This window comes from Oncorhynchus clarkii, chromosome 10 (assembly GCF_045791955.1).
Source record: "Oncorhynchus clarkii lewisi isolate Uvic-CL-2024 chromosome 10, UVic_Ocla_1.0, whole genome shotgun sequence".
NCBI lineage: Eukaryota > Metazoa > Chordata > Actinopteri > Salmoniformes > Salmonidae > Oncorhynchus > Oncorhynchus clarkii.
The window spans coordinates 71,110,272-71,122,771 of NC_092156.1; positions in this window are offsets into that span (position 1 = coordinate 71,110,272).

Below are 12,500 nucleotides of genomic sequence, written 5' to 3' on the forward strand. Positions count from 1 at the left end.
AGGCTGTGTGACAAACAGAGAGAAAGAGATGGAGGAGGAGAGGAACTGTTTGGCAGTAACACTCTCTAGAAGCTTCCTCTCCCATTCCCCTTCACGAGAAGATGGAGAGACTGTTTATCCATTTCTCCACTAGAGAGAGAGAGAGTGAGAGAGTGTTTATCCTTCTCTCTGCGAGGAACTAAACGGCTCAGTAAAGCTCAAGTTGTGCCTCAGAGAGACATTTCAGGCCTGCTGCATCCTCACTTATCCTATTCACACAGACACACACATGCATACACTGACCCTGACTGTTACTAAACTAGAGACTGACCCTGACTATTACTAAACTAGAGACTGACCCTGACTCTTACTAAACTAGAGCCTGACCCTGACTCCTGCTAAACTAGAGACCGACCTTGACTCTTACTAAACTAGAGACAGACCCTGACTCTTACTAAACTAGAGACTGACCCTGACTCCTGCTAAACTAGAGACCGACCCTGATTCTTACTAAACTAGAGACAGACCCTGACTCTTACTAAACTAGAGACTGACCCTGACTCTTACTAAACTAGAGACTGACCCTGACTCTTACCAAACTAGAGACTGACCCTGAGTCTAACTAAACTAGAGACTTACCCTGACTCTTACTAAACTAGAGACTGCCCCAAACACTAAATAAACTAGAGACTGCCTCGAAAACTTAGTAAACTAGAGACTGCCTCGAAAACTTAGTAAACTAGAGACTGCCTCGAAAACTTAATAAACTAGAGACTGCCGAACACTTAATAAACTAGAGACTGACCCTGACTCTTACTAAACTAGAGACTGACCCTGACTCTTACTAAACTAGAGACTGACCCTGACTCTTACTAAACTAGAGACTGACCCTGACTGTTACTTAACTAGAGACTGACCCTGACTCCTACTAAACTAGAGATTGACCCTGACTGTTACTAAACTAGAGACTTACCCTGACTCTTACTAAACTAGAGACTTACCCTGACTCTTACTAAATTAGAAACTGACCCTGACTCCTGCTAAACTAGAGACTGCCCCAAACACTTAATAAACTAGAGACTGCCTAAAACACTTAATTAACTAGAGACTGACCCTGACTCTTACTAAACTAGAGACTACCCCGAACACTTACTAAACTAGAGACTGACCCTGACTCTTACTAAACTAGAGTCTGCCCCGAACACTTAATTAACTAGAGACTGCCCCTGACTCTGACTAAACTAGAGACTGCTCCTAACACTTAATAAACTAGAGACTGACCCTGACTCTAACTAAACTAGAGACTGACCCTGACTGTTACTAAACTAGAGACTGACCTTGACTCTTACTTAACTAGAGACTGACCCTGACTCTTACTAAACTCGAGACTGACCCTGACTCTTACTAAACTAGAGACTGACCCTGACTCTTACCAAACTAGAGACTGACCCTGAGTCTAACTAAACTAGAGACTTACCCTGACTCTTACTAAACTAGAGACTGCCCCAAACACTAAATAAACTAGAGACTGCCTCGAAAACTTAGTAAACTAGAGACTGCCTCGAAAACTTAGTAAACTAGAGACTGCCTCGAAAACTTAATAAACTAGAGACTGCCGAACACTTAATAAACTAGAGACTGACCCTGACTCTTACTAAACTAGAGACTGACCCTGACTCTTACTAAACTAGAGGTTGGCCCTGACTCTTACTAAACTAGAGACTGACCCTGACTCTTACTAAACTAGAGACTGACCCTGACTCTTACTAAACTAGAGACTGACCCTGACTGTTACTTAACTAGAGACTGACCCTGACTCCTACTAAACTAGAGATTGACCCTGACTGTTACTAAACTAGAGACTTACCCTGACTCTTACTAAACTAGAGACTTACCCTGACTCTTACTAAATTAGAAACTGACCCTGACTCCTGCTAAACTATAGACTGCCCCAAACACTTAATAAACTAGAGACTGCCTAAAACACTTAATTAACTAGAGACTGACCCTGACTCTTACTAAACTAGAGACTACCCCGAACACTTACTAAACTAGAGACTGACCCTGACTCTTACTAAACTAGAGACTGCCCCGGACACTTAATTAACTAGAGACTGCCCCTGACTCTGACTAAACTAGAGACTGCTCCTAACACTTAATAAACTAGAGACTGACCCTGACTCTAACTAAACTAGAGACTGACCCTGACTGTTACTAAACTAGAGACTGACCTTGACTCTTACTTAACTAGAGACTGACCCTGACTCTTACTAAACTAGAGACCGACCCTGACTCTTACTAAACTAGAGATTGGCCCTGACTCTTACTTAACTAGAGACTGTTCCTGACTCTTACTAAACTAGAGACTGACCCTGACTCTTACCAAACTAGAGACCGACACTGCCTCTTACTAAACTAGAGATTGGCCCTGACTCTTACTTAACTAGAGACTGACCCTGACTCTTACTAAACTAGAGACTGACCCTGACTCTTACCAAACTAGAGACTGACCCTGACTCTTACCAAACTAGAGACTGACCCTGACTCTTACCAAACTAGAGACTGACCCTGACTCTTACTAAACTAGAGACTGGCCCTGACTCTTACTTAACTAGAGACTGACCCTGACTCTTACTAAACTAGAGACTGACCCTAACTGTTACTAAACTAGAGACTGGCCCTGACTCTTACTAAACTACAGACTGACTGTTACTAAACTACAGACTGCCCCTACACTTACTTAACTAGAGACTGCCCCTACTCTTACTAAAGAGACTGACCCTGACTCTTACTAAACTACAGACTGACTCTTACTTAACTAGAGACTGCCCCTACTCTTACTAAAGAGACTAACCCTGACTCTTACTAAACTACAGACTGACTCTTACTTAACTAGAGACTGCCCCTACTCTTACTAAAGAGACTAACCCTGACTCTTACTAAACTACAGACTGACTCTTACTTAACTAGAGACTGCCCCTACTCTTACTAAAGAGACTAACCCTGACTCTTACTAAACTACAGACTGACTCTTACTTAACTAGAGACTGCCCCTACTCTTACTTAACTAGAGACTGGCCCTGCTCTTACTTAACTAGAGACTGCCCCTACTCTTACTAAAGAGACTGACCCTGACTCTTACTAAACTACAGACTGACTCTTACTTAACTAGAGACTGCCCCTACACTTACTTAACTAGAGACTGCCCCTACTCTTACTAAACTACAGACTGACTCTTACTTAACTAGAGACTGCCCCTACTCTTACTAAAGAGACTGCCAGTATCTTTATATTATTTCTAAGAATTGTATGACTTCATACTGCTTACTAATTAGTGCCTTCTAATCTGTGTGTTGTTTATAGCGATTACCTTTCACTTAATACCTTACATTTTCACATGTGAAATTCAATTGAATCACATTAACTATTTTCTGCGTTGCCACGCTGCCCGGGCCGGTGCAGAGCAAGGGAAAGCCAGTGACCAGCAATCGACTGCGGGACCAGCCATCAGCTAACGACACCCTGGTCAGGAGGAAGAGCTCAACCCTGCTATGGTAGAGACGAAGGAACATTGGCCGTCACTCTGTGAGTGAATCAGCTGCTGTTAGTTTGACCCGATACTCATAGCCTACAGCCCTAAATCCTAGTCCTTTAAATGTTCTAATCAGGCTGGAATGATACTAGGTCGTATCGTTGCTGTAAAAGCTGAATTTATAATAAAGAACCTTTGATTGTACTCTTGCTTGTCTTCGGTTGGTTGCAGTGGGACCTCAGAACATTTGACATGGCCTAACTTTGAAATGTGTCCCAAATGGCACCTTATCCTCTACATAGTGCACTACTTTTGACCAGAGCCCTATGGGCATCCCTATGGGCATCCCTAGGGGCATCCCTATGGGCATCCCTATGGGCATCCCTAGTGGCATCCCTATGGGCATCCCTATGGGCATCCCTAGGGGCATCCCTATGGGCATCCCTATGGGCATCCCTAGGGGCATCCCTAGGGGCATCCCTATGGGCATCCCTATGGGCATCCCTATGGGCCCTGGTTACAGTAGTGCACCATGTATAGATTAGGGTCCCATTTGGGACTCAGGCCTAAGAATTATTTACATATATTATATTTTCACCCTCTCTCCATTGTGACACGTTGTTGTACTGTGTAACAAATCTAGTGACAGAGCTCTATGTACGAGTAGAGCAAAACAAGTTGAGAGAGACTGCTACTGTGTTCAAATAATATCAATTTAACATGTAATATAATGTAATTTATGATTTAATGAAGAATAATAACTATATTGTCATTTAGCAAGTTGAAAGCAACTTTAAAGTTATGAAATTTACTAAATGTTTTTACCGGTAAGTAAATCCAGTTAAACACAATTTCTACAACAAGTGGATCCCTTTAGACATTTAAAACGAATAATACTGTACACAGGCAAGGCTTTGTGGGCCACAATGTACAGGTGGCAGTTGGCTATGAGGTTGAGTCATTTGGCCGGTCATTGAGAATAAAACATTGTGTGCATTGAGACTGAGGACAAGTGTTAGCACTGGACTTAGATTAGTATAGCATTGGCATAGAGAAGGTTAGCCATTAAAATAGACCGTTTCTGTAGCTAGCCCTTTAGCTAGCATTGAGACGGAATACGTTAGCTTAGCCATCGAGAAACACACAGTTAGTTTAACCATTGAGAAACACACAGTTAGTTTAGCTATTGAGAAACACACAGTTAGTTTAGCTATTGAGAAACACACAGTTAGTTTAGCCATTGAGAAACACACAGTTAGTTTAGCTATTGAGAAACACACAGTTAGCTTAACCATTGAGAAACACACAGTTAGCTTAACCCTTGAGAAACACACAGTTAGCTTAGCCATTGAGAAACACACAGTTAGCTTAGCCATTGAGAAGCACATATGTAGCTTAGCCATTGAAACACATATGTAGCTTAGCCATTGAGATTCAAATCTGAATGGAGTGTATCAATGATTCAGGAGTGTCTGAACTCTGCTCCAAGGTCATATACTGTACTCTCGTCTCTAAGCACCCACACTCTTCATCTCTCCTTCTATCCTCATTCATTATTCCCTCTTTCTCAATCTCTCTCTCTTCTTTTCTTTCTCCCTCTAACCTGAATGTAGACCTCCTGGGTCTATCTTTCTCTCTTTCATTATTCTTCTTTATTTCACATTCTTCCTCTTTTCTCTCTCTCTCTCTCTCTCTCTCTCTCTCTCTCTCTCTCTCACACTCTTCCTCTCTCTCTATCACTCTTCCTCTCTATCTCTTTTCTTTTCCTACCCTGTTGACCTCACCTCATTCCCTAAGCAGTGCCTCACTTGATATCTTGCCTTAAGCTACATACAGACCTGTCGCTCCTCTCCCCCTTTCCCTTCCTCCTCCCTCCCCCCTTTGTCGCCTACCTGCTCCTGCTACGCCTCACGGCAACATCATTTAATATTCTGGTGTCATCGTAAAAAGAGAGGAGGCTTGGCTTGTCAGCGCTGAGACGAGAGGCTATTGATTTACTATGAGCCTCACGCTAGAGGAGAGGAGAGGCACTATCAGGTTTATTAGCAGACCTGCTGACAGAGTCAGGCTGGATGGACAGCTACTGTATGTAGGGACTGGGGTGAAAATACTTAGCCTATGAATGCTGTATGTATGGGCTATGCATGCTGTATGTATGGGCTATGAATGTTGTATGTATGGGCTATGGATGCTGTATGTATGGACTATGAATGCTGTATGTATGGGCTATGAATGCTGTATGTATGGGCTATGAATGCTGTATGTATGGGCTATGAATGCTGTATGTATGGGCTATGAATGTTGTATGTATGGGCTATGAATGCTGTATGTATGGACTATGAATGCTGTATGTATGGGCTATGAATGCTGTATGTATGGGCTATGAATGCTGTATGTATGGGCTATGAATGCTGTATGTATGGGCTATGAATGCTGTATGTATGGGCTATGAATGCTGTATAAATGGGCTATGAATGATGTATGTATGGGCTATGAATGCAGTATGTATGGGCTATGAATGCAGTATGTATGGGGCTATGAATGCAGTATGTATGGGCTATGCATGCTGTATGTAAAGGCTATGAATGCTGTATGTATAGGCTATGCATGCTGTATGTAAAGGCTATGAATGCTGTATGTATAGGCTATGAATGCTGTATGTAAAGGCTATGAATGCTGTATGTATGGGCTATGAATGCTGTATGTATGGGCTATGAATGCTGTACGTATTGGCTATGAATGCTGTATGTGTGGCTATGAATGCTGTATGTATGGGCTATGAATGCTGTATAAATGGGCTATGAATGATATATGTATGGGCTATGAATGCAGTATGTATGGGCTATGAATGCAGTATGTATGGGGCTATGAATGCAGTATGTATGGGCTATGCATGCTGTATGTAAAGGCTATGAATGCTGTATGTATAGGCTATGAATGCTGTATGTAAAGGCTATGAATGCTGTATGTATGGGCTATGAATGCTGTATGTATGGGCTATGAATGCTGTACGTATTGGCAATGAATGCTGTATGTGTGGCTATGAATGTTGTATGTATGGGCTATGACTGTTTTGTGAAGCCCTAATGTGGGAATCCTGGTCCAGGCCTGAGAACCAGGCTCATATATTCTTTCCTCATTTCCTTCTTTGACCACTTGTGGTTAAGTTATAACATTATGGTTTGGGAATCAGGGCCATTATGACTCCTTTCCCATTCCCCGTTCTACCTCTAAACTTTAACCTTTAAGTGCTCCTCTATATCACTATTGACCCCGTGTCTCCCTCTAAACTTTAACTTTTAAGAGCTCCTCTATATCTCTACTAGCCCCAGTGCTACCTTAACCTTTAACCTTTAAGAGCTCCTCTATATCTCTACTAGCCCCAGTCCTACCTTAACCTTTAACCTTAAGAGCTCCTCTATATCTCTACTAGCCCCAGTGCTACCTTTAAGAGCAGATCACATGAGAACATTACAGTAGCTCTGTGATATTCTGGTCCCCTGGTTTTGTCTGGACACGTTTTATAAAGCTTTAGACCCTTTCCTGTTCTACGTCAGACACAGACATCATGGTCGAGGCTTGATGACATCAGCACACTCCGTCAACTACTTCACTCCAGATAGTGTTAATGTCATAGCTAGCTAACTGTACTGATTTATATTTACAAGTGATTTTATCCTTGATGAGCTTCCAACCAGGATCAAACAGGTACCGGAATCCCTTTCCTGCAGTCCAATTACAAAATCACCCTCTAGTGGCCTCGTGGGTGGAACGTTATTCATCTTCTTCATAATTTGATCATTAATAAACATTACGCAAAATATATAAAAATAAACTTCAAATCCAGTGTTTCTATGTCAAATGGTTTGTTATATTTTAGTCTTCTGGGATGTATATAAAGTGTAATATTGGGATGCAAACTCAAAATGTAATACATTTCAACTCTATATCTGACATGGTACAGGTGTCTTCTTCTTTCTAAGCCCATAACCATGCGTGTGGGACCTAGACTTTTGTTTCAATTAGTAGATTTGTTTCAGACTACCAAGAAACACTGATTTAGCTCACCGCAGTAAAAGGTTACTTACTGAATCCTTCATTCAGATGTAGTCATTGGTCTGTAAGTTACTCAAATGAAATGGTGTTAACATTAATATGATAAATGTACTAGCGAGAGGGATTTATATTTAAGAGGGATATAAGATAATCCCACTGTCTTTCGACTTCTACCTCACTACTTCAGGGAGGATAATTCCGGAATAGAACACTGGGAACTCTAGAATACCATAAAATAGAGCTGAGAACTTTAGAATTCCATAAGATAGACCTGAGAATTATAGAATTCCATAAGATAGTACTGAGAACTTTAGATTTCCATAAGATAGAGCTGAGAACTATAGAATTCCATAAGATAGAGCTGAGAACTATAGAATTCTGTAAGATAGAGCTGAGAACTATAGAATTCCATAAGATAGAGCTGAGAACTCTAGAATTCCGTAAGATAGAGCTGAGAACTATAGAATTCCATAAGGTAGCGCTGAGAACTCTAGAATTCCATAAGATAATGCTGAGAACTCTAGAGTTCCATAAGGTAGCGCTGAGAACTCTAGAATTCCATAAGATAGTGCTGAGAACTCTAGAATTCCATAAGATAGTGCTGAGAACTCTAGAATTCCATAAGATAGTGCTGAGAACTCTAGAATTCCATAAGATAGTGCTGAGAACTCTAGAATTGTAGAAGATAGTGCTGAGAACTCTAGAATGCCATAAGGTAGCGCTGAGAACTCTAGAATTCCATAAGATAATGCTGAGAACTATAGAATTCCGTAAGATAGTGCTGAGAATTCTAGAATTCCATAAGATAGTGCTGCGAACTCTAGAATTGTATAAGATAGTGCTGAGAACTCTAGAATTCCATAAGATAGAGCTGAGAACTCTAGAATTGTATAAGATAGTGCTGAGAACTCTAGAATTCCATAAGATAGTGCTGAGAACTATAGAATTCCATAAGATAGAGCTGAGAACTCTTGAATTTTATAAGATAGACCTGAGAACTATAGAATTCCATAAGATAATGCTGAGAACTCTAGAATGTTATAAGATAGTGCTGAGAACTCTACAATTCCATAAGATAATGCTGATAACTCTAGAATGTTATAAGATAATGCTGAGAACTCTAGAATTGTATAAGATAGTGCTGAGAACTCTAGAATTCCATAAGGTAGTGCTGAGAACTCTAGAATTCCATAAGATAGTGCTGAGAACTATAGAATTCCATAAGATAGAGCTGAGAACTCTTGAATTTTATAAGATAGACCTGAGAACTACAGAATTCCATAAGATAATGCTGAGAACTCTAGAATGTTATAAGATAGTGCTGAGAACTCTACAATTCCATAAGATAATGCTGAGAACTCTAGAATGTAATAAGATAATGCTGAGAACTCTAGAATTGTATAAGATAGTGCTGAGAACTCTAGAATTCCATAAGGTAGCACTGAGAACTCTAGAATTCCATAAGATAATGCTGAGAATTCTAGAATTCCATAAGGTAGCGCTGAGAATTCTAGAATTCCATAAGATAGTGCTGAGAACTCTAGAATTCCATAAGATAGTGCTGAGAACTCTAGAATTCCATAAGATAGTGCTGAGAAATCTAGAATTGTATATGATAGTGCTGAGAACTCTAGAATTCCATAAGATAGAGCTGAGAACTCTAGAATTGTATAAGATAGTGCTGAGAACTATAGAATTCCATAAGATAGTGCTGAGAACTATAGAATTTCATAAGATAGAGCTGAGAACTCTTGAATTTTATAAGATAGACCTGAGAACTATAGAATTCCATAAGATAATGCTGAGAACTCTAGAATGTTATAAGATAGTGCTGAGAACTCTAGAATTCCATAAGATAATGCTGAGAACTCTAGAATGTTAGAAGATAGTGCTGAGAACTCTAGAATTCCATAAGATAGTGCTGAGAACTTGAGAATTCCATAAGACAGAGCTGAGATATAAAAGTCTATAAAAGGGGCAGATAATGTCAGGACCCAGTCAGCCTATTGACTGCCATTGTTTTAATTTGTCCCCTGGGAGCGAGGGGTGGTGGAGGAAGCCTGGAAGAGGGAGGGATATACGTGACAGGGATGTGGGACGGGGGCGGATGGGGGGGGCAGATATTTAATCACATATTAATGTGTATGTGCGTGTAGTGTGTGTGTCTTTTCCAGATGTGTGTTCGTTGACCCACTTACTTTATGTGTGTGTCTTTCTCTCTCTCTGTGTGTGTGTGTGTGTGTGTGTGTGTGTGTGTGTGTGTGTATGTGTGTGTATGTGTGTGTGTGTGTGTGTGTGTGTGTGTGTGTGTGTGTGTGTGTGTGTGTGTGTGTGTGTGTGTGTGTGTGTGTGTGTGTGTGTGTGTGTGTGTGTGTGGGCAGTGCAGTAGGGAATGGGATGGATACAGTGAGTGATATGGTGAATACAGGTGTCCTGTAATTGAGTGCAGGTCCAAGGCTTTACCCACCTGCCCCTGTCTGATTCATTAGTGCTAGCTGGTCGTGCCAAGGTGTGTGTGTGTGTGTGTGTGTGTGTGTGTGTGTGTGTGTGAGAGAGCTATGAGGAAACACATTAGGACATTGTTGCCCCGGCCACTAGATAGATCCTGCAGTTTATTTCTGTTTTACAAACCGTCTGTCGCTTCTCTCTCTCTCTCTCTCTCTGACTCTCTGTCTCTCTCTCTCTCACATTATCTATTTCTCTCTCTCTCTCTCTCTCTGACTCTCTGTCTCTCTCTCTCTCTCTCTCTCTCTCTCTGACTCTCTGTCTCTCTCTCTCTCTCTCTCTCTCTTCTTTCTCTATCTCTCTCTCTCTCTCTCTCTCTGACTCTCTGTCTCTCTCTCTCTCTCTCACATTATCTCTTTCTCTCTCTCTCTCTCTCACTCTCTCTCTCTCTGACTCTCTGTCTCTCTTCAAGGAGCTTTATTTGCATGAAACAAGTGAGGTAGATAATATACAAAAGTGAAATAAACAATAAAAATGAACAGTAAACATTACACATACAGAAGTTCAAATGTCATATTCTATATATATACAGTGTTATAACGATGTACAAATGGTTAAAGTACAAACATTCAAATAAATAGGCATACATTTGGGTTGGTGGTGTTTGTTCTTCACTGTTTGACCTTTGACATTTGCTGTGATGGCACACTGTGGTATTTTATCCAGTAGATATGGGAGTTTATCAAAATTGGATTTGTTTTCGAATTCTTTGTGGATCTGTGTCATCTGAGGGAAATATGTCTCTCTAATATGGTCATACATTGGGCAGGAGGTTAGGAAGTGCAGCTCAGTTTCCACCTCATTTTGTGTGCAGTGAGCACATAGCCTGTCTTCTCTTCAGAAGCAGGTCTGCCTACGGCGGCCTTTCTCAATAGCAAGGCTATGCTCACTGAGTCTGTACATAGTAAAATATTTCCGTTTGGGTCAGTCACAGTGGTCAGGTATTCTGCCACTGAGTACTCTCTGTGTAGGGCCAAATAGCATTCTAGTTTGCTCTGTTTTTTTGTTAATTCTTTCCAATGTGTCAAGTAATTATCTTTTTGTTTTCTCATGATTTGGTTGGGTCTAATTGTGTTGCTGTCCTGGGGCTCTGTAGGGTGTGTTTGTGAGCAGAGCCCCAGGACTAGCTTGCTTAGGGGACTCTTCTCCAGGTTCATCTCTCTGTAGGTGATGGTTTTGTTATGGAAGGTTTGGGAATCACTTCCTTTTAGGTGGTTGTAGAATTTAATGGCTCTTTTCTGGATTTTTATAATTAGTGGGTATCAGCCTAATTCTGCTCTGCATGCATTATTTGGTGTTCTACGTTGTACATGGAGGATATGTTTGCAGAATTCTGCATGCAGAGTCTCAATTTGGTGTTTGTCCCATTTTGTGAATTCTTGGTTGGTGAGCGGACCCCAGACCTCACAACTATAAAGGGCAAGAGGTTCTATAACTGATTCAAATATTTTTAGCCAGATCCTAATTAGTATGTTGAATTTTGATGGCATAGAATGCCCTTCTTGCCTTGTCTCTCAGATCGTTCACAGCCTGTGGCACTGATGTTTAGGCGAAGGTATGTATAGTTTTTTGTGTGCTCTCGGGCAATGGTGTCTAGATGGAATTTGTATTTGTGGTCCTGGTGACTGGACCTTTTTTGGAATACCATTATTTTGATCTTACTGAGATTTACTGTCAGGGCCCAGGTCTGGCAGAATCTGTGCAGAATACCTAGATGCTGCTGTAGGCCCTCCTTGGTTGGTGACAGAAGCACCAGATAATCAGCAAACAGTGGACATTTGACTTCAGATTCTAGTAGGGTGAGACCGGGTACTGCAGACTTTTCTAGTGCCCTCGCCAATTCGTTGATTTATATGTTGACGTGGGAGGGGCTTAAGCTGCATCCCTGTCTCACCCCACGGCTCTGTGGGAAGAATTTTGTGTGTTTTTTAACAATCACACTTGTTGTTTGTGTACATGGATTTTATAATGTCGTATGCTTTACACCCCAAAGCCACTTTCCATCAATTTGTATAGCAGACCCTCCTGGCAAATTGAGTCGAATGCTTTTTTGAAATCAACAAAGCATGAGAAGCAAATTTGACATTTGCTCAGTTTTCACTGAGGAAATGTACGAGTCTGCTGTTAATGACAATGCAGAGGATTTTCCCAAGGTTGCTGTTGACGAATATCACAAGGTAGTTATTGGGGTCAAATTTGTCTCCACTTTTGTGTATTGGGGTGATCAGTCATGGGTAACATATATTGGGGAAGATGCCAGAGCTAAGGATGATGTTAAAGAGTTTTAGTATCTCTCTCTCTATGCTCAGTGTTTTTTTAGTTGTGGATTTAAATCACTGCCTAATATACTGGGGGATGTGCTTCTTCTCTCCAGGTAACTACACATCAGCATTCACACAGCGCTTTTTCCCAAAAGAAATGAGGACAG